Source organism: Pyrgilauda ruficollis, unplaced genomic scaffold, assembly GCF_017590135.1.
Source record: "Pyrgilauda ruficollis isolate IOZ18807 unplaced genomic scaffold, ASM1759013v1 scaffold64, whole genome shotgun sequence".
Classification (NCBI taxonomy): Eukaryota; Metazoa; Chordata; class Aves; order Passeriformes; family Passeridae; genus Pyrgilauda; species Pyrgilauda ruficollis.
This window is the reverse complement of record NW_024528155.1, coordinates 1,929,229-1,953,293: the sequence shown is the minus strand read 5'-3', so window position 1 is coordinate 1,953,293 and position 24,065 is coordinate 1,929,229. Positions and strand designations below refer to the sequence as shown.

Below are 24,065 nucleotides of genomic sequence, written 5' to 3'. Positions count from 1 at the left end.
ATGGCTATGAAGGAGGGAATGCTGATGTCCACGACAACATGTAACTACTCCTTTTCCTCAGACTGATAAAGAACAACCACCTACCTGGTTTTGGTAAAGCTATTAAGGTCCATCATGTTAGTCAGGCAGGAGTTAGATTGCAACTATATTGGTTTTGTCAAAATTTAGTTTCATTCAAGCAATCCTTCCAACCACTAGGGAAAAAAAAGTCAGGATAACACTTACCTGGACGTGAATGAAATCAGCACCTCTCTCCCAAAGCAGGAAGTTTAACAGCTTCTGCGGTAAATGATAACCTTCTTTGCACAAAAATCTAGTTGCTTTGGATGATCTACTGTAGCAAATATTAAATCAAATCCATATGCATAACACGACAGACATGCATGCATGCAGTAGCTACATTATTGCTGCTGTTGAAATACTTCAGAAACCTGCTGCAAATGGGTTCCTTCAAGCTTCATCACAGATGTATTTGAAAAGTTTAAAGCAAAATTAAGATGCAGTGTGACTATTATGTATTGCAGTTAACGCAAATCAGAGCATTAAATATTAGTAGGGGATATAGCCTAGTGCCAGTATTTGTGTTTTGTATAACACTAATTTCATCACTAACTTCTAATGAATAATTTTATTAGCTAAAATAGCCAGTTTAAGACTCAGAAAATGGTTATGTTCCAGATAATTTTTTCCAAATCCTGATCTGTCTCATTCCTGCATGTCTGTTTTCTACAAAAAAACCTCTTTGTAAACCATATGAATTGAATTTAGCTTTTCTTAATGTGGTTTAGTAAAGAGCAATACACTTGGTGTAACAATAATATCCAGCTAAATGAATATTTCATAGCTGGAGCTGGGATCTAAGTAGATTAAATGAAAGGAACTCAGTGAGCAGGTGCATAGTTAGATCTTGGCACATTAAATGTCAGTAAACACGGCATTTGCTATTCTAGGTGTATTTGTGTTTAGAAAGAAGGGTTTATTTTTGCAAAACATGCTTTATGATCCTCACAGCAGTAGACTGATTGGCAGAAGCTTCTTTCTTACCTTTCTTTTGTGTAGCTAGCTATTGGATCTTATTGCTGCTTCCTGTGTTTGACAGTGGTTTTCCTTTTGAAGGCAAAAGAAACTTTCTCATTAGCTACAGCTGGCACAAGGCTAAGACCACTGACAGAGAAATTTGCTTTCAATCATATATTCCCATTACCAGTAATACATAGCATATGGGTGAAAGAGACACAAGAGGCAACCAATACTTTTGGACAATGAGGAGTATCACAACCTTGACATATTGTACATTAAATGTACATTATATCCAGCAGCCAAGGAGAACATTAAATGTGTTGATATTACAAGTTCATAATATCCTTTCTCCCAAGGTGCTGATATGATTTTATCCTAGGAGGATTTGTACAATTCTGGACAGAACCATGGCTTTATTAATGATCACTTACTAAATTTCTGAGGTTCCAAGTGCTCTGCAAGGCAGAGTTCACAGACTGGCCAAATCCTGCAAACTCTGCAGGGAGTCTACATATGAGGTGCATAACATGTTATCACAGAAAAAAAAACTTTTAAAAAGTACCTTCTTTTTTTTTCTTTTTTTTCTTTTTTTTTCTTTTTTTTTTTTTTTGCCTTATTGTTGTATTTTCATTACTACAGTGTTGACAGATGTTATATTCACATAAGGCTTCTACTGAGGGAAATATCTTAAGCACATTAATATTTCTGTGTACTGGAAAAACTACTTCCATAGGTGTAGATTTCCTTCTCAGAGAATTAAAGGTTTACAGAGATACATCTGAATCCCAATCTGAACTTCCTGATAGTTTAAGACTTTTTAGAATTAACATTTTTGCACCACTTATTACATAAATGGCACCCAAGTGTAATTCTTGGACTGAGACCTATACATACATCCAAGTTTTCCGTACTTGGTTCTTGATGTAATTTCTGTTGAGGCCAATGGGAGACATTCCACTGACTTCACAAAAAATACATCAGGCTGTTGGCTGAGAAAATATTTACACAGAGGAATTCACCCCACCACTAATTATAAGCATGTTTTAAAATTTTGCTTACAACATTTTCCATTAAGAAGAAAAGCTAACAAACTGAAATGCTCTTTTGAATATTAATTCTGTCTTGACAATATATTGCAAAGACTTTTCTCATGACAAATTAAAAAGATCACATGAAATACATATGCTCATTTATTATACACATTCTGTTAAGACTTGCAAAAAAAAAAGTGTATCACTCAAAAAATCCACAAAAAAACATTTGATCATTCTATCTGTGTTTAAATGCTGATGGAAAACCACTAATTTATATATAGATTAGATTTTAAAAAACTGACACAAACTCAGATTGCATTCAATTAATTTCAGAGATTACAACTCTAGACAGGTCTCCTGGGAGTGTGAAAGCCAGCTAGTCTTTAATTCTTTGTGAAAAAATTGTAGTTTTTATAGCTAAGATTTTGTGCATCTAACAATATTCTGTTTTACTAAGAAACAGAGGAAATTTCCTTAGAACATTAAAAGAAAAAGAATCTTTTAAGAAAAAACCCTACTGTGAAAACAAATTATCCACAAGTGCTGTCTTGCTAAAGCTAACAACTTCCAACAACTGTTAATTTTGTCTGGTTCCTTGGTGGAAGGTTTATATTGCAAACACATTCCCAGTTATGCTGTAATCCATCTAAAAGGTGCCATGATATCAACACTCCCACAGCGGGCCAAGTCTGTGGGCATGAGGGTAAGAGAAGTGCATCAAAAAAGAAACAAATCTTGGTTCCTGCAGTTCAAAGACTGGTCCCATTAGAGCAAAAGGAGCTTATTTTGATTTTATGTTTTGTTAAGACAAACTGACATGGGTTTGTTTGTGTCTATGCAGCTTCTGCCAGATGGAAAGGTTTACTCATCAGAGGCAGCTGTTTTAGCAAATTACCTCACTGTGGTATAATGACTGAATTACAACACGCTATTGAAAAAAATCCTTTGGTTCCCCAGTGAGATCATGATAACTAGAAACAATTTCAATAAGATTTTTTTAATTTACTTTGGAAAGGGTTCAGTTGGAAAAACTGGTGATACAATGATGTATTTATTTTGTTCATATTTCTTTTCTATATGTATTAAGCATTTGGGTTTGTTTTGAACTAATGTATTTATAATTTTCTCTGGAGTAATATATTTCATATTAAAAAATATAACTGCAATTACACCAGGAAGGAAGTTACTCTATATGCAATATGTCTTACTGAAAAAACTATTCCAAAACTCACAAAGAATTCATTCTTTGCCATTTATACAACTAGTTTGTGCTTACATAATTAAAATGATTACAAGAGAAAATGTAAAACAACACAGATAGCACGAGCTACATACACTCTGCATCCAGAATGGTTATTTGAAGAGACAAACTTTTTTTGGGAGAGTTTAAGTGAAGTAGACTTGGCTGACTTAGAGAGCTGAAGTAAAATAACCCACATTTTCACCATGTCAATTTCATTGCTGTAACTTTTTCTAGAAACAAGATTAGCATGTTGGAAAGTAAAGTACCACAGAACCCTGGCATTTGGCAGGGTCTTGGTCCCTTGGTCACAGAGGTGCCTTAGGAGGTCTAGTAAAAATTGGCTGTGATGTGCTCTGGCAGAAGTTGTGCTTCCTGTGGCTGCTGCAGCTACAGCTGCCCAGCACTTGCATTTGTTGAGGCAATGTCAGTTGTGTCAGCTTTTTTTTCCCCAGCTCCATTTTGAGATATTTGTCACAGGCTGTACTTGCAAAATGAGACCTGAACTGGATCACAAAAGGCCTTCCTTGCTCTTGAATTGGCCTAAGTGTCCTTCCAAGCAAAGGGGGTTGTAGGGATCCTTGCCCATGCACAGAGTGTCCCTGGCAGCAAGACACTTCACAGAACCTGCCCCTTCAGACGGTGAGGCTAAAAAGCAAAATCCTTGTGGCTTCCTTTCTGATCAAGCTGCTCCTTTCAATCATCTTTCCTTTGGCTATTGGAGTGGAAGATGAACTTTCTCTGCTGTTCATGAATATTTTAGAACGCAGCTACAGCGATTGACCAGATGCTCCTTTATGAGCCCCCAGCCTCTTAAAGAGCCACTTTCCAGTGCCAGACACTTGCAAGGTACTTGGTAAAAAAAATTACAATTAACATAAAAAATCTGTTCCCCACACTATTTTATACAGGATAAAATGAGCAGCAACAGCCTACATAACAGCACTAGAGACTTGATTGCAAGACAGCTTGACACTGTTTATGACATCTGGACACAGGCAGGGCACTCTGTACATACCACAGCATTATTTTAGGACCTTCTGGAGAGGATATAGTACTTCAGCTTGGTTAGCCAGTTCTATGGTTGCACAGTTCATTTATCTTGGACAGCCTCTGTGGACCAGGAGCCGCAGCAGCAAATTTAGTCTAGATAGAGATCTTCTTTACTTTTATGATTGCAAGTGTATACTTAGAACAGACAACTTCACTGAGCTGATTCACAGTGAAGCCCACATTGTATTTTCAGAAGCACTGAACAACACAAAAGCCACCAGTAATTTAAAACTCTTTCTACCATACATGGTTGTCTTTCATTTTATTTCTCACCAACTGTCCATTTTTTATATGGTATTGTGTAGTTCTTTGCAGTTTCCCTCACCACTGAATCACTTCAGCACTTGTGCCATCTGCTGTGCATACTTTCACCATATATTTACCCTCTCTATGATTATAATAACAATTTCTCATTATTATAATGAGAAATTTCTTATTATTAAGAAGAAATTCAAGTTCCACTGTCACTTTTTGCCAGTTCAAAATGAGTAATTTATTATTATTCTACTTAATTTCTTTATTCAGAATGCACAACATTTACACAGTTATCATATGCTGAATATGCAGTATAGGGTACACTCAGTTAGCACTGTGTGGCAAGATATGTAATATTTGTGCCTCATATTTGTATCTGGATATTCAGCTGTAAAGTCTGGATTTTGCTTACATAATTCACATATTCTGAAATCTGAGAAGCATTATAATATATATTATAATATATATATATATATATATATATATATATATATATATATATCAGTTGCAAAGATCCTAATCAGATACAACAGGGGAGTCCTTTTTCAGGAATATGTTATTCAATTCCTAATTCAGAGAAAGCCTTCATGATTATCCTATCTCTAGTCCACCTGAGAAACCAGCTCAGTTTAATAGCTTGTTTTTCCCTAAGCATACATTAGGGATTTATTAACCTGCAGTGTTTCCTTCTTTATATCACGAAGCATATCATTTGGGGAAGGATCTTTAGATAGCAGCACCACTTGGGAAATCTGTTGGAAACTTACACTCCTGATAAACCTTATGTTTGCTGGGCACTGGGAGGGGAGGTGGGTATGTGAGCAGGCAGGATTGACAAGTTACAGGCAGAAAAGTGGGCTGCTGTCAGGGAAACTGCTGGGTGGCAGGGGGAACCATACTGGGAAGAACTGGGAGTGAACACTGGGGTGTGGGGCTGGTGGTGGCTGCCTGAGCTGATGTCTCTGGTCCCTTGTAAAGGCAGACAGTCCTGCAAACAGCCAGTCATCAAAAGGGTCCACGGAGCTGCTGTCTCACATCTCCACATCTTCCACCAGCCATGAAAACACTTTCCAACACCCCACAGCAAAATTAAAACCTTTAGTACAAAACCAAAGCCACAGAAGCTGTAAAGTGTCACAGGAAATGAAGCAGAAAAGGACACTTTTAATGTACTATATCTATGAAGTAGCAGGAAATGTGGAAGTTAACAGGTGACTTTAGAAGACAGATTACACCACAGACAAAGACAAAACAACTGCAATAGGCCTGCCAGTATGACCTTGGGAAAATTTTTTCCTGAAGACATATTTGTCAAAATATGTGTGCAAATAATACTAAGATGGAAACCTTGATCTTGAGCCACATTCAAATTTGGTAGCTTTCTTCCCCACAGTACCCATGTTCAACAAATTTTTTGTGAATCTGTGAAAGGAATTCTTTGCACTTATTTAAATGTTCATTTGTGCATAGTGATTGCTTGGAAATTCCCATTTTGTCAAGGGATAAGATATGCCCAATGACGAATGAGTTTCCAAAAAATCAGAAAACACTGCTGACTGAGAAATAAACTGTTTTTTTAAGGTCTTATTGTCCTTGGTCACTGTTCACAGAGGTGGGAAAACATACTGCTCTTATTTAAAAAATCCACATATTATTTCTTCCCTATGACATGTGGAGTGCTAACTTTTCAAAGAGAAGTTTAGTAGAATTTGTTTAACACAGGCAAAGCAAGACAATTTTTTCTTTTCCTTCACAAAAGTGATGAAACTATATTCTACAGAAGTGAGGAACTTTCTATCCAAGACAAATTGAGTGTTTCAGACTTATCACAGTTTATTTTTTACTGGATACCGAATAAAGGAGTATTAAAATGTGAAAGCACAGTGTTTTTGAAAAGACACTCGCTGCCTTCCAAGGAATTTTAGACAGTGTTTCACAACACTGAATTGCTGACAAACTGGAAATATCTGGATGAGACAATGGACTTTCAAATGTGTAAGGTTTTCATTTTATTAACCAGAGCACATGTAACTAATCTTGGAACCCAGATAACTATTCTTTTCAAAGCAATTAGTCCTGCTTCATTAATATGCTGCTTAACATTTGCTTGGGACTTTCTTTTGATTTTTTTTTTTCCCTCATGAGTGAAGTATATTTTGAATTTTTTAAGAAGATAATTAGAATAGATTGCATGCATTAAATCTGGGAGCATCTACAGGCAGGCACTCCAGAAGGCAAGAGATTGACATTCAACCTTGAAGTGTTAGAGAAGTCATAGACATTTGGACTGAGACATGAGAGTCTCAATTTCCCTTGTATATTACAAAGAAGAGATGGATTTGGCAATGTGCAAGAAGAAAAGCTTATCCTGGCTGCTCATTAAACTTCTACCTTCCTGTGGCTCTCTAATTTTGCAGAAAAAAATGTAAGGCATTAGTAACATAAAAGAATCAGGAGTAATTTTGCAATGTCATAATGTATCATTTGGAGAATTATTTACTATTTTATGGCATTACCAGAGATTACATAGTTCTGTCCCTATTACAAATTAATTCAACAGGCATTCTTATGAGTCCTGCTATCAGCTAAGATTTTTGTTTTGGTTTGGTTTTTTTTCTTAATGAAATTCAGTAATTATTATTCTGTCTTGATCTTCTTGGAATCTCTTAATGGGTCTTGATATGACAGAAGATATGAAGGTGATGGCATTTCTTATCAGCCAGTTGAAAACCTCACAGGGAACATCAAGCTGTGGTGCAAAAGCCTGGATAAATCTCTCCTTCACAGCACCTAAAGCCAGAGAGCTTTTTCAGATCTCATCTGCCACGATGGTTCCTAACTCCTAACAAGTCAAATAACATCATTTAAATCAAAGCTTTTCAGTCCAGTGCAGAGAAAATGTGACAAACTGAGGTACCACTCCCAGAAATCCTTAGACAGTAAAGGAGCAGTGTTAAGAGAGGCAGCTACAGTAGGAAGTTGCAATGTGTGTCTTTGCCCTATGAAAGATGCATGTGTCCAAAGACATTTCCAAATATAGATTGTCTTTCTCCTTGCTTGATTTTTAAGTGACCTTTGATTTGGCACTGCACAGATGCCCCAAACACGCTGGAGTCTGGAGAGATCACTCCCTCTGCCATCAGAGATAGGTAGTAGCTCCATTTCATATTTAGCAAGGAGTGATTTCAGATGAAGAAAGAAGTGAAAAGAAAGCAACAAAACTATTGGAATGCCTCATAAAAAGGTCTTTCAACCCAAATCTCCCTGTTTCACATTATCAGGCAGGAGCTGGATCTATTCTTTCCCTTTTCTTTTCAGTAATAAATAGTTTTTTATTGATAAAATCAATTCTATTAGCATTACCAGTGAAAATTCAGAGCAAATAGTTGCTTAACTACAAACACATGCTTCTGAAGAAAATGGACAAAACTGTGAGCTCTGACTGTCTCTCCTAGATTCAGCTGAGGCATTTTCTGCTGCTGTGGCTTGTTCTAGTATGTGAGCTTTGAACTAGGGCAGCTGAGGAACCAGTACATATTCACATCTGCCATGCCCACTTCAGGGCAGTAACCTTTGGCAGCAGCACAAAGGGACAGCTGAGAGCAATAACCTTGTAAATATTCCCATTACAACTTGCCAGAAACCGTGAGTCAGAGTCCCTGACATGAAAATGTTATCTGGAAGATGATGGAAGATTTGTGATGCATTTTTTCATGTCTCAAAATAACGTCTCATCTTTCCCTGGTCGGTGTGCTTCCTTACTCCCACAGGCACATCGTTTCTCATCGTTTTTTTCCTTCACACTGCCACTGCAACTAATTCACCTGGAGCAAAATCCTGCTCATTTTTGTTGCCAATCCAGCTGATCAGCACAATGCAGTCTGAGGGTTATTTTCTTTTTTTTTTTCTTGAAGCGTAGTTAACTGGATAAACCCTCTACCCAGCAGCATTGCAACTGACAGCCATTTCTCAGAGGCAGTCTCCCTCCCTCAGCGTGCTGAACCATTACACAAGCTAAACTCATCATGTGTGAGGGCCAGGCCAAAAACAGAGCCCCAGGCTTCTTGAAACGCAAGCCAATGTGTTAAGCAGCTAAGCACTCAGCCTGCCTGCCCTGTGCTGTAGCTACTGCAATGCTGTAGCCATCTCATGGGGCCCTCTGTAAGTGACCTGCTGCTTCCTAACTGATATGCCTTGGTACAGTATAATCATGAATCTCTAACAGCTCTGTACAGTATCTTGCTAGTCTAATCAGGTATTTTATTGGTAGAGTATACTTCTTTAAGCTAGCATTTCATTTGCCTCCTTTGCCTTGCTGCTGAGGCAATGGATAGCTGTAAAGCTAATGGTCTTTTTCAAACTCCCCCTTCTGAGAGAGAAAGAGAGAAAGAAATCATAGCAATCTCCAGCCTTTTGTGTTAAAATAGAAAGAAAACAAGAATCATTCCAAAATTATGTGCCAGGCAGCCTGTATTAATATTTATGTTGACATTAATATTGATAAGGATGCACCTTATGCTTTGTTGTCTACCCCCAGCATCCCTAAGTCCCCCGTTATTCAAGCTAGTAGCCATTACCTTGCATCTCCCTCTGTACACAAAGCTTCAAACAGCCTTGGCAGGGCTCCAGCTCACTTACGCTTAAATGGACACTCAAGCTTCGACGGACACACAGCTAAATAGAGGCCAATAATTCAATACAGTATGACTGTACTGGGGCTTCTAGTAAATCCATCAGGCAGTAAATATCATCTGAAGCCAATGCAAGCTTTTATCTTTCCAATTTTGTGTATGTCTGTGTGAAGCCCAGGCATTCAGCGAATCATGTAATTTATTCTGCAGTGCACAGCCTGGGCTGTCTCAGACATCATATTGACTTTTTTTCCATCTGTCAGGGGCAGTCACTGCTACGCTTTTGTGCAAACGCATCACATTGCATTTATTTATTTATTTAATCCACTCTCTAGCGCAATTGGGCAAGGACACATTTTTGCAGATCAACAAATACTAAGAAAAGCATCTGAATATCATTACAACAGCATGTTAAACATTTGTCCTAACCAGTTTGTTAAATCAGCAAATGCACTTCCAGCAAATGCTTGTAATGGCTCAGGAAAGACTCCCTACTGCAATGTTTTATTAAACCTCAAATATGCCCTGTTATTTTCTTTTGCTCTTTAGGTCAGTGGAGATGCCAGTATAATGTAAATAATACCAAACAGCTGGGCTTATTGACTTGTGTTCTGTGTTTGAGAGGATATTCACATACAGTGGATGATACAAATAAAAAATATTTAGCACAGATCAGGGTAGTGTTGTCTTCCAGAGTTGTAGGGACAAAACTGCCCTTTCAGGGAGAGGAGATGTGCACATTCCATGACAGCAGAAAGGCTGGCTGGCTGAACCTTCATCCCAGGAGTGGGCGTGTGGCATCAGTGCCAGCTTCATCCTTGGGGTCTCCCTGTGTACTGGGGGAGGAGAAAAGCACTAAGTCTAGCACGTAAAGCTGGCATTTGCTAGCACTGAAGGACTGTTCTGCCTGGGAGATACAAAACCAAAAGGCCTTGGCCAGGAAGTTCAAGGTCAAAATGACACACTGTGGAAAGCTTGTGACTGCATGGCATATTTTAGCAGCTGGACCATATATACATGTCCCTGTTACAGCAAAGGAATTAGTCTGTTATCTCATTTCCCTGAAATAAAGCTAGGTTTTGTTTTCAAGGGAGACAGGTGAGACTTACACAGCTGTCTACTTTAAAAAGTAGGTCCTCTTTTGGAAAAATTCACACATTACATATATATACTTTTTCCCCCAAACTTTCCAAACATGTTGCACAATATTGAGTACCTACCATACTAGTATACAGAGCTTGGTTCAGAAATCCTCCAGGGTTACAGAAACAAGAAACATACATCTGTGGGAGCTCACCAAACTTAGAGCCCAGACCTGTGTGATTCTACTGTCTTTAGTGTTTGTGACTTGTTTTAAGGTCAAGCATATAGGTTTTAGTACAGATGCATCCACACCACAGGCATAATTCCCTTTTTAACCAGTGGTAATCAAATTGCAAGGCCAAACTTGAGCTGCTAGCATCTGTCTCTGCAACAAGGGATTGCAAGGACAGAGCAGGAGTGTTTGGTGGTTGCAATCCGATGTGGCAAGATTTCTGGCACTGAGGATGAGAATGGAAACATAGAGATATGTGATGACTACTGTAGCCTTCATCATGGCAATGCAGAGAGATGAGGACTACTGCAGCCGTCACTGTGCACGATGCAGCAGCAAACACTGCAGTCACCTTAACATGGGAGTTTCCTTCTTTTTCATTTTTTCTTTAGCCCAGGAAAGTTACTATATTCTAGCCTTTGCCCCTCCTGAACCCTGTCATTCAGCAGTTGATCAGAGATTCTGTTGTACACTGCTGGAGTGGACATGGGAGATGTGTCCTACCAGGGGCATTTTCTTGACAACAACAATTCTTTAGCAATGCAGGAGTCTGAGATTCGTACTCCAGTCTGGTACCCACCTGAGGGCAATGTCCATAATCAGATATGCAGCAGCTGCTGTTGGGCTATAAACTGGAACACTGGGGTCTACTAAGACAGATTTATTACCACTGACACGTAGCTGATGTCTGGCTCTTCAGATATTATTTTCTTGGGCCAAACCAGCATATTTTCCTAAGCCAAAGGCAGGGATACCAGGAACTCAGGGAAATGAAAGCTCCAAAGACTCCTGGAAAACATGTAGGTAGAGCAAAACAAACAAACAAACAAAAAAGGCAGACATCTTAAAGCTATGAAATATACTTAGGCCTTCAGGAACTCTGAGAAATAAGGCCAGTCTAATTATGCTACAGCTACATGACAAGGAAAATGGAAGACAGCAGGTAGGTTATTTGCCAGGACAGCAAAAGGAAAACAGTAAGATAGCGTCCAATGTGATCTTCCAAAAATCATAAAATATTTGCGAAGGTCATGAGCCACTAATCAGTCCCATAGACATTTGAACCAAAAATGTAAATTTCAATAGGTGTAATCAGTAGGCACTACCCAAAAGAGGGAGATCTCCTTGTCCTTGATCAGTTCCAATAAAAGTGAAAATCTCACATCCAGACTGCTCTGTGGAACAGGGCTTGAGTTCAAAGCCATCCCACACCTTTGTTTGGTCTTCACTGCCAGATAAACCATTTGGCTTATGTCACTCCAGACTCAGACAAAATACAAGGCTGTCTGCTCCACCAGAAAGTTTAGATGCAATTTAAGAACATCATCAAGATAGCAACAGAACACAGACGTAGTTGTTTAAATAAAATAATGTTATATAATTCCTCTCAGACAGTGTACCTCCAGCACAATTTGAACCTCACCGGCAATCATAAACTGTAGAAATTCTGCATTTGAATAGGAAAGGGCACATTAAGGAAGAAGAAATAAGTGATAATACTGCTGCTATTCTGTGGGCATGATACCTCTAAACCAGTTTTTCTTGAATTTTCAGTAGCTTTCATTGTTTTTTGTTTGTTTTGTTTTGTTTTTTGGTTTTTTTTTTTTTTTTTTTCCTGTAACAAATCAGATAAATCCCACAACAGAACTGAAAAATCAAAGCTATGTTATTGCTGGTCTAGGTCCTTGCATATGTTGAATATTGGAATGATACTAGCTATAGTGAAAACCACAACAATTGAGTAGTCTGGGCTTTCCTGAATCAGACCCTCAATATACAGCCTAAAAAAATGGAACTGTAATTGCACTTTTAATCATTGGCACAGAAGAATCTGAGTCTCTTCACTGCCTGCACTCCTCCTTCTCATCCTCCTCTCTTTCCACAAGCTCATATATGCACACATGCAGAGAGGCAATAGCACCCAAACATGCAGTCAGTGCACCCTTATTAACCTCCAGTTAGAAAGTACTGCCTTGAACACATTACTTACAGTACAGGGAAAAGCAGCATGCTGCTTTTCTAAAGAAACAAATTAAAAGGCAACTCACTGAGCAATTCTCCAACACCTGAGAGCAATTAATGTAAGCAGAAACAGGAAACATCATAAATTATTTAAAACAAAATGAATACATAACATTGACCTTCTCTAGCACTCACCAGTTTTATACCTCCACCTGAATAAACTCAGGGAGACAAAACCACAAGACAGTCATATACCACAGGCTAAAAAGTGCAGCAAACGCTGAAAGAGAGCTCTCTGTCTCCATGACTGTTATCAGCATTTTTAGTTCTGCAAATGAGACTTAGGCTGTCAGTCTCTCAGCTTTGATACATGCACCCTTGCTGAAATTTTGAAATCCTGTATTCTTAACTGTGCATTTCAGGCTTGTCTTGTCAAAAGAAGCAAACCATACTATTCAGACTGCATGAGAGTGATCAAAGAACAGTAGATATAATCTTCTGTGAGTTGTCAGTCCCTGAATTTAATGAATAAAAAGAAAAATAGGTATCCATAGGTCATGCTGATTTGGTCAATGCAGAGAAGGTGTTTGTAAGGTGCCAGAGCAGCTGCTTTCCAGAGCTCTATGTGTTTTTTAAATGCAGAATTGATGGTCCTGAGGAAAATATTATAGTTCACATTATCACAAACTTGGATCTGGGCAGACGGGATTTCAAGGGAACATGGAGTTTATTAGCTGATGGAACTGCTGAACATAACATACAGCAGAAGGAGAAGGATATTTGGCACTCTAATGTCTGTTGTTCCCCCAGCTCCTATTAGCAGTTTCAAGGAAATTCACAAGTGCTTCAGGCTTGCACAAGGTCATCTGTTTAAAATCCTCTTATAGACATCCAGAATCTTGACTAATTGTTTCTGATAAAGTGCACTATGTCCTTACCATGAAGTCTAAGTAGATTACTAGTCCTAAGGATAAGATTCATGTTTTTATTGCTCTTACGGTGCTATTAAGGACATTTCAGGCTTTCCATCATTGTTTTACTCTGTTTCATAAGGATAGAACTGCAAGAAGTGGCAGGGAACCAAAGAATGGCATACAGGGTGTTAGCATACAAGCTATTAAAATAAGTGGTGTGTCAACTGTTGAGTTTTAAAAGAGAAATAAATAAATTATGCCAAATACTGCCAGGCATTTTACTTATATATTTATTTACTGTAGCTCTGTGACTTTCAATGATTTCATTAGAAAGAAGTTTAGAATACAATATTTCTTCAGTGTCATCTAAACGCCTTTTGCGGAAGGAGGAAATCTGAATGATTTGTCTCTGAAGAAACCCAATACTGCTTGCAGGTACCACATTCAGCACCAGCACAGTGAAACACTTTTCCATGCAGGAGCTCTTGCCAAGTTGCTGCAACCAGTGCCGAGGAGTGACAAGGCAGGGATAATCCAGGAACCATGCGAGCTAGTGGAGGAGAAGCTCCAGCAAGAATGGGAAGATGTGGAGAACAATTCTCCAGGATATACAGAGTGACACTGCAGGCAGGGCAGGTTTGGCCTTTGCTCAGTGAACCATCCTCCCCCAGCAGCAGCAGCAGTGGCATTGTGGTTTCCCAGAGCTGGCTCTATGGCACAAAACGCTCCGGCACTTAGGCCAGCTTGTCCAGGCTCCAGCCAGGACATGCACTCGTTGCATTCCTCCCACCAGGACTCCTGTGCTGGCTATCCTGCACAGGAGGATGAGCTACAGGAACTATGAGGTGTAATCTGTTTTGTGGGTTATGCACAGCTGGAGCCACAGAAAGGTAAAGAGAGAGCTTTATAAAGGAGATATTTAGGAGTATAGAGTCATGTCCAAAAAATTAGACCCCTTAGTCACAGCATCACTCAGGCATACCTAACAAGATCCTTAAATGTGCTAAACATCTTATTATAAATAACTTTTAAAGAATTGACCCAGTTCATACAGCCCTTGGCAAAGGAAGAGATCAAAGCCAGACTTTTTTTGCAGCTCCTACCATGGACCTCTAATCACTGAAGCTCTTTCCCCAGTGCACATCCTGAGTACTTGGGACTCAGTGCAAAAACACATATCTGGAGCAAAGGCTTCAGCAGGATCCAAGAGCAGATTGGATGTTTACATAGATATTAAAACTTGCTTGAGTTGAGAAAGTATTAAAAATGAGAGCTTTGGAGGAAATGTTAACTCTCACAGTTCAGGACTTAGTTAATGGGAGGGAGCATCTATGCAGAGCTTAGAGAACGACTTGTCTTGGGCCAAGAGGCCAAAGAATCAGAGAGTACCAATACCAATACCAGAGGTTTTAAGTTTTGAAAATATTTTCATTCACTTATTTCAGAAGCCAAATAAAATGTACCTAGAGGCCCTTGGAGGTGATCTAGGAGGCAGTGGTTTACCCCTGAAAAAATCAAAAATTCTCTGACTGTTTGTCTGAGTGAATGATGCAAGTTCAGAAAATCATGATAAACTGCTAAGAAGTAGATGGTTTTAAATGAAAAAATTAATTTGTATTTTTACTTTTATGCAGAAAACAGTGCTGTATATGGTAAATATCCTTACCTGTGGTATATAATAACATATCAATATCTCAATTTGTAATAACAATTCTCAATTTTTTCACTCTCATTAAGTGTAATAATATAATTTAACATAACAACACTTGAACTAAAGCCAAAAATGTCTTCCATGCTCACCCACTCCAAAATCATAAGATTCAGACCAATCCCTTCTGATATTCAGGACATTGTACCATTGTGTGATTTGCCATCAGCCAAAATGTAATTTGAAGCCACAAACCAGAACAGTCCAAAGGAAAAAAATGCGGCTGAGGCTTAAAACCTCATGCAAGTTCTAACCTGGCTGCAGATCATACCCAGGTGCTTTGTAGGGACAATACCATGCCCCAGACTGTAGCAGTTAAGCTAAATAGTTATAAAGTCTTGATCTCTAGTGTAGCTGCACCTTGAGTCCCATGTTCAGTATTAGGCTCCTCACTTTAACAGGGACTTAGAGAGGTACTGGAGTTCACCCAAAGAAGGGCGACCAGGTTGGTGGAGGGTCTGGAAAACAAAGTGTCATGAGAAGAATCTGAGGGAGCTGGAATTGTTTTGTCTGGAGAGGAGGAGGACTGGGGGGCCTCATCACTCTGCCTGATGTAGCAGGTGGTCACCACTCTCTTCTGCCAGGCCTCAAGTGGCAGAACAAGAGGGCTTGGCCTTAAAGTTGCTTCAGTGGAGGTTCAGTTTAGACAGGTTTTTTTCACTGGAAGAGTAGTCAGGCACTGAAATAAGTTGCTCAGGGTGCTGGTAAAGTCACTGTGCCTGGAAGTGTTCATGGGGCATCTCTATGTGGCACTTTGGGAAATAGTTTAGGAGTGATTATGGTGGTACTGGGCTGATGGTTGAACTAGATGATCTTGAAGACCTCTTCCAACCTTAAAGGTTCTGGTGTGTCCACCATGTCCAAACACTGAGCAGCTGTTTTGAGCCTTCCTTCTCAGTCTGGAATCATCTCCAACTGATCTGCAGAGGAACAAACCCAAGTCTGAGGCCACATATGCAAGCAAACAGGACATGGGTGATCCCACAGCTGTGTGCGAGGTCACTGCTACAAAGAGTAGCTGCCAGTCTCCTGCCGAGCTCAGCACCAGTGAGGATTTTCCAACCTTCAACTGAAAGTAACCTTCAATTTCAAGAGCAGGAAATGAAGATAATATTTTCGAAAAGCCTTCAGACAATGTTGTTTACAGTAAGATAAGGTTAGATTTAGTCTGGACTTATCTCGAGCTGTCAAGATTGATTGAATGTGATCATTTTCCTGGAAGAAAATGAACAGCAATATCTTCAGTCAGGCCTTTTTTAATATAAGTTAATAATGGTGTGTTAAAATCTACAATTCTCTTTTAGCTACTGAAAAAGTGACAGCAGCATTCCTAGTAGTGGACAATCATTCTGTACCAAATACTTATTATCAGCATGAAGAGTAGAAAGTTGAATATGTAAAGAGCATTGAATATGTACACAGTATCTATGTATGTGTGCTTGTTTGAGTAATTTTTATTCTGCACACATAACTACATACGTTAAGATACATAACTCTAGGGATTAGTCTAGGTTATTATTAGGGCTAACAAAATTTTTTTCACTATATATAGTGAAATAGACATTGTGTTCTCATAGACAAATGTAAGACAATGAGTCATGGCATTAGTCTTCAGACAACTGTTACCTATATTTTAATTTTAAGGACATAAAGGTTTGGTATGAAGATCTGACTGTGGTCTAAAGAGCCACATGTTTTCTAGAGATGTAGCATTAAGCATTACAAACTCAATGGTTTGGCCAAACTATCCATGCATGCAAAGTAAGCCCATGGTGCTTGTTGAAATAGACAGTTTCATGTCCATTTACCTTTCCTCACCTTTTACATCAGTGTGTAAGTTAATATTAAGATGACACAATTTCTGAGATGGAAGCTGTGGTTTTCATATATCTTTATTTTGTACTTACATTTTGTTTAGCTATATTCACGGTACATTTTATTTTACTTCAATTGCACCATAGCCCAATATTATTTCTAGTGAGTAACAGTGTTTTCCTGGGAAATAGTTTCAATATCGTAATGTGTATAGAAGTAGATACTGCCTAGCAACTTAATGAACAAATCCGCTGTTTTGCAACCCACCAAATGACAGCAAAAAATCCCTCAGTGCTATGTAATAACTTGATTGTTTTGTGACTTATTACATTAGTACTGCATACAACTGCTTGAAAAATAGAGCTGCTTGGAAGCTAGAAATTAACTTTTCTTAAAAATTATAAACAAGTGCTGGCATGTGAAAGAGTTCTAACTATCTTTGTGATTAGCCAAAAAATAAAATATAAGTTTACACAATTTTTTTGTCAAAAGTTCATTTCAGCTTAGATCAAATAAATCAAATTGTGCCAACAACGCATTCTAAATTTGAGTCTCTTTTTATAGAAATTTCTAACTTAAAAAAATCTTTATCAGATAGAACAGAGTATTTCACCTGATTTTGAAGACTGTGCTCTGTTCTTATGGCAATAAATGCCTTAAACTTTTAGGCATAGCAGAAAATTAATCAGTTCTGCCAGATAAAAATTCAGAGAGCAATTTTGTCAGACTTGTTTTTAGGGGTGTCTTTTCTTAATCAGGGTGATAGCTGATAGCTCTCCAATCTGCTCCAATTAAGACAAATTTACTGCATTCAGAATCTGTGCATATTATGCTGAAATCAAAAAACAGTGGATTAAAAAATTATTACATGTCAAATTTTCAGAATATAACTCTAAGGAATTAATATATTTTCTCCCAAACTCTTTTGTGGAGCTTAAATGCCTGCCTGTCTGACATGTCAATTTTTTTCTGGCCTAATAATTTCCAACATGCCCTTTGCCCTAGATCCTTGAAATAAAACAAGGATGGCATTTGTCAGCAAGTTTCTCATGTCTGCTACCTCTCATTCCATGAGCTGTCACTTGAAAAGGTACATTTAACTTGTGAAAAGGTCATTTTTCGACTAAGAAGAGAGCTTGATGTTTCAGATGATTTGTGTCTTGATCCAAATTCCATTTGACTTTACAGAAATAGCTTGCACATGCGTAAATACCTATACATCTCTGTGTGCGTGTGTGCACACACAGATGAGGAACACAACAGGGTACCCTCCTGTATTAAATAATTTTGCCTCCTTGGCATTCAAATATACACATAATCCTGTGGTTTTCCAGGAGCCTATATAATTACTCTTTCCATATCCAGGTCAGCCTACTGTGCCTTTGTGTCTCTACCATACCTTCAGATTTGATGTCCTTTTACAAAGCAGGTGAAGAAATACTTTGCAAGAAATACATAAGTGGATTTTAAAAAACAAGGAGAGATCCTTAATTCAGTTACTTAGTGTTTTTCTTTCTTGTCACCACTCCAGCAAAGGCTGTGAGAGCACTGCCTCTTGTGGCTGACAGGCAGGCAGACAGACAAGCCATCTGGGCAGAAGAAGGAAGTAGTCCCACAGCTCACCTGGAAGCGCTGCCTCAGTCACCATCAGCACATCACTATCACAAGCAGTAGTTACAGATTTTTGTAGCACACAAGTCCATCAGACACCTGTATCAATGGTATAAGCAATGAGAAAAGTCACACAAGAGAAACCCCACATCAAAGGGCTCCAATTGCCTCATAGTTACTTGAGGAATAGGGATGAGGTGGGTTAGTTTTCCCATCTGTTGTTTCTGATGCTTCTGGTGGTCATTTCATTATTTGAATTAGAGCACACATTTTTCAAAATATCCAGAATTCACCCAGGCTGTCAGATGTCTCTGGCAATGTGTTAAATCTCAAAAGCAAAATTGGTAAAACATCGTCCTGCTGGCCAAGAGAGAATTGGATCACCACTGCTGCCCAAATGACACCTGGCATTCTTCTCACCCAGCAAGAGAAGCCTCTGTTTCCCTCCATTTTACTGTGTCCCTTCAGTGGCACCAGCTGCACAGCACATTGGTAGCTGTGTGTGGCCTCTCTGCCGAGAAGAATATAGCATGATCTATGTGTTCTGCAAGATAAGGCTTTGCAGCAGCAAATTTTCCCTGCCCCTCTGACTGACATATGAAAGAGTTTGAAAGACTGGGCCAATGGGTATCAGGTATCCACTGTCATCAGAACAAGCCTTATGGATAGGTCTTTACAGCACACAATTGTTTTCCTTTCTAACAGCTGTCAAACATTTTTCTGGAGCAAGACAATATATGTAACAGCAGCTTGAATGTAGCTCTTTAAAACTCTCTGTGTTTCATGAGGTGAAGAAAACCCCTTTTGGCCCAGTGGAGACTCTTAGCTGAGTGTATAACACAGGAATTTTTTCTCTCTCTCTCTTTTATATCATGTAGAAATGTAAAAGTAATGGAAATAGGTTTTCCTCTTTGCTGATAATATAAGGTGTTTCTGACAGGAAGGAAATTCAAGATGACACGTTCCTGGCTCACTTAGGCTACTCTGACTGATGTGGTCTGGTTACCTTTTCCCCCCTATTTTCTCTTTAGAAATATATTATCACAGGGAAACCTGCGCCTCAAAATGAGCCATGTATTTCTGCTACAAAGGTCAGCCCATTATATAATTTTACACATATGCCGAATACAAATCACTTTTCTTTGGCTCAAGTGCACCTAAAGAGGTCCAGAGTACATTCAATCCAAATTGTGTCACATTCTCCTCAATCAAATTACCAAGAATTTGATTTTTTTTTTTTTTTAATCCACTGATGCTGAAGAGTGTTAAAAGCCAGGCAAATTCGAGATAGAAACATATTTTAACAGGTTGGCTCGAATACTCAAAGATGAGACAGGCAAAAAAACACCAAAATGAGCCCTGGATTTTGATGACCTGCAAAAAGGCACTTGGTTACTTTACATGATGAGACACGACATAATAATTGAAATGTCATCATTGTTATACAAGTTTTCTGCAGAATTGTCATTTTTAAAATCGAAAAAATAAAATCAAAATATTTTGCTTTGTTCTATGTGGACAGCATTTATGAATCTCATTATTATGAGATGGATGTGTATAATTTAGAGAGAAATGTTCGATGTTTTATAACACAAAGTGAATCATAGTCATTAGGGTTGGAAAAGACCTCTAAGATCATCAAGTCCAACCACTAACCTAACTCTGGCAGGTCCAACACTGAACAATAAAATCATAGAATCATTAAGGTTGAAAAAGTCCCTTAAGATCATCATGTCCAACCATCAACATAGCACAATCACCATATTCAGCAATAAACCATGTCCCTAAGTGCCACATCCACACAGTTTTTGAATGCTTCCAGGGACAAGGACTCAAGCACTTTGACAGTCAGCCTTTTGGGGAAGAAAAGGGGATCACTAACTTATGTAATAATGTGTCTGTTTATTTTGATTTTTCTCTTCCATAGGTATCCAAAGCAATCTACCGAATATTTTTGTCAGCTAAAGAGAATTCTGTCCCTTCCACTCCATGTGGTTATGCTGCTTGAAAAAGCTCCTTGGTAGAAGAAAACAAGCATGTCTGCTGGTACCAGGTACAGGGTGCGTTCACAGGTGTGCTGGGCAGAGCCTAACTCTATGAAGCCCCAGATTCAGCAGTCAGGGCACAGCAGGAGAGCTGTGGGAAGACAGCTGCTGGCCCAGGGTTGCAGCAGGACAATTCTGACCAAATCCACCATGTGCTTCTGCAACTCTGGAGAAGATGCTGTTCTACTGATTAAGTGTGGGATTTGTTAATATAACAGTTTTGACTGAGCGCACAGCCTAACTGTGCTTGCATAAACTGTGTCTTTGCTACTGGTTACGCTCATTCTCAGAGGACCAATGCTGCCTGTATGGATAGCACCCTAGCAAAGAACAAAGAAGACGATTGTGAAGAGGCAGACAATCACTAACAGTTATAAATTATTCAAGAACAAAATGTTCAAGTAATATTGACCTAAAGGTATCATCACACATTTTTCTCCAGTGGATGAAATCATCTAGTTAGTATTCAAGAACTACCCAAATAAAACTGATTGATGTTAACTGAGCAGACCGGGGAAAATTTCATCAGGATGCCCAAATTCTGTTCCTTCTTGCTTAATCAATCACACCTCTGCTAAGTTGTGCAGCATTTTGTTACAAAAGTCTTAGCAAAGAAATTGGTCTGTGGCACAATGAATAAAACATTTGCCTTAGTGGTAGAGTAATGATCCTTAAGTGCCTCTAGAAAAATGAGCTGCAAAGACTTCTTCCTTTAACAGAGAGACTTGAAGTAACCGCTAATAAGGTAAAAAGAGGGATATTTAAGGGTGGGGATAAAAAAGGGAATGCACCTCTTATTTGAAGTGCCAGCCCAATCCCTTGAACAAATACACATCCATGGGATCCTGAGGTATGAGTTTGTTTTTATCCAGTCACCTCTTTCCTACTGCAGTTTTTACACCATCATTAATCACCTTAATCTTTTCTCGTTCTGTTTTCACGGCGCTTATTGTGTCACCACAAAGGCATTGATCAAGTGGTGGCTGACAGGATGCAGCTATTTACTTTGAAGCAGTGGGAGCATACAGGGCAGGGAAGCACAGTGAAAATCTGCATTGGCTGGCACTTACAATTCCTGAACGATTCATACGTCTCCTTGAACACGTCCCCAAAGGCAAAGAATAATGACTTAGGTTTCCTTACAGAAATGTCATTTTTATCTGAGGCATAAAGTAGTAAAAGGAAGAAAAAACCACTGCATATTAAGTGTGCTTAAAAAGATTTATTTAAAGATAATTACAGAGGAATGTAAAACAAGTGACTGAATGGTGGGGGATTATTTACTGTCATTTCAAATTAACTTACTTTAAATCCATCTAAAACATCCTTGAATTTAAGATAAGGCCTTTCTCCTGATTTCTGTTTTAAAAATAGAAAGGGAGAAGCAAGAGCGACCACTGTTTTAGGGTGTGTATTTAATTAAATAATATTATTGCTAGACAGCTGCTGAACAATAAAATACTCCTTTAAGAAAGCACTGATTTGAAAACTAGTGTGAGGTCATGTAACCTCATTATTCTCTTTACATCTTCCATTAGGTCAAAATACCAATACCTTTTGCAGTAACTTTCATCTCAGGCAGCATATGCCAGCATTTCGCTTTCAACTCTGGCTTTTTTATTCTTCACAAGGATTACAATCTGCAACACCGCTGCTTCATTTTCATTACATTGCTGTTCTATCTTTTAGGGGAAATCAGTTTCACATTGTGTTATTCTTATACTCCTTAACAAGGTTTAGAAAGAAAAAGAAAAGAAAAAGAAAAAATGAATCCTTTTAAATTAAGAGGTCCCAGTTTGATAGCACTTCCCAAATCAAAAAAAAAAAAAAAAAAAAAAAAAAAAAAAAAAAAAGAAAAAGAAAAAGAAAAAGAAAATAAAAGAAAGCTCTATTATATGAATAGTTTGCTTGCAAAGGATATGCAGCAGTGGAACATTCAAATCCCAACTGTCTAAGCCAAAGTCATTGATGTGTATTATCTGCTGGCTGCTATCATTAACAAGGCAGCTTTAAAAGGACAATTCTTAAAGCCTGGACAATTTCTTTGGGCTAAAACTCTGAGGATGGCCTCTCTATCCTTTAGCTGAAGAAAGAAATTCTCTTGCGTGTGAACATATATAAAAAATGTGTCTCCTCTTGCTGGACTGTCACAGTCTTTTTCAGAGTTTCTTTGCTTGATTCCTAATACCCTTTCTGTGCAAGGCTAAGACCATTTCTGAACATTTACACAGAATAATAATAAAGTCCTCTGGCTGATTAGTAGCATGCAAAGCCCTCCTTACAAGTCTTTCATAGGTATCTGCCATGGCTTTCCTCAACCTCCTTAGAAGGAAGATTTTAGGAGAAAGCCTAATGTATTCTATCCAATGATTTTGTAGGAGTTTATGTGAGTGTACTGACCTACAATTTTCTTATTGTCATAGTTTTATGTGGAGTAAAGTTGTGTTTTCTGATTCCTTGATTTACTTTTATATTTGGAGGATGCGGGGGAGCGGAGGGAGGGAAGAAGCTAGAACTTACCAATCTGGCCCCCACAATAAAATCCGATCCTGTAAACTGGTTACAATAAAATAGCAATATTGCCCTTTTGCTACTGTTTGAATGTGTTATCAGGAAAGCAAATTTCCATCTTGGTCTATTGCCCATTCAATGCAATAAATTTCAAATTATAGAATATGAAAGGAAGGAGGTCTTAAACAAAACAATGATGATACTAAAACTGTCTAATTCATACTTTTTTCAGGTAAAGTTTGGACAAAAGGTGCAATTATTTTTATAGACTTGTTAAGGTATTTTAATTGCTATTGTCAGATGTTTATTTGATGTTAACTCTTCTTGTGTCTGGCTAGAAAACTGATATGGTTTCCTGGAAACAGAGTTATATCTTTAAGGAGAAACTCTAGCACAAACTTCAGATAAAACTCTTGTATTAAATGCCTAAGTTACACAAGTTAAAGGGTTGCTCAGCTTGGTCAATCTACAATATAACCTGAAACGCCAAAGGTTTTGCAAAAAAAAAGAAGTAATTTTATGCATTAAAAATTGAACTATTCAAGAAAACAAAGAATCAGTATCTCTGCCCTGAAATGGAATATGATAATTTAAAAAATTTACATCTCATATTATTTAGAATTTAAAACAGTCATAATACTCTATGTTTTTAACATCTTTAAAAATTAATTATTCCCAGAACTGTGATTTTCTGTATTATTTTCAATGCATTGTGAATATTAGTCTTTGTAAATCAGTGGAAAAAAAAATATGTTGATCATATAACGGCAGCTATCATGTGTAGTAAGACCATTCATTAGGATGATAAAATTCAGAGCAGGAAGCACCATACCTATCAAACTGCTAGGAAACACACTAGAATATGAAGTTCAGCTCCTGGGAGTGGTCTGGAATGACCTCTCCCTGTTTTCAAATTCTAACTCTGAAACTGTATATGATGCTGGTCTCAGA

The 24,065-nt window shown here is 38.3% G+C and overlaps 1 long non-coding RNA gene across 1 annotated transcript in view; it reads left to right on the top strand.

Moving 5' to 3' along the window:
• The window catches only part of LOC121362565, a 103,482-nt gene extending 80,064 nt beyond the window's left edge, over positions 1–23,418 (top strand). The window contains exon 4 of the long non-coding RNA XR_005956531.1: positions 20,486–23,418. This is a non-coding gene — a long non-coding RNA (uncharacterized LOC121362565). The remainder of the gene's footprint in view (positions 1–20,485) is intronic.
• The last annotated feature ends 647 nt before the right edge of the window (positions 23,419–24,065 follow it).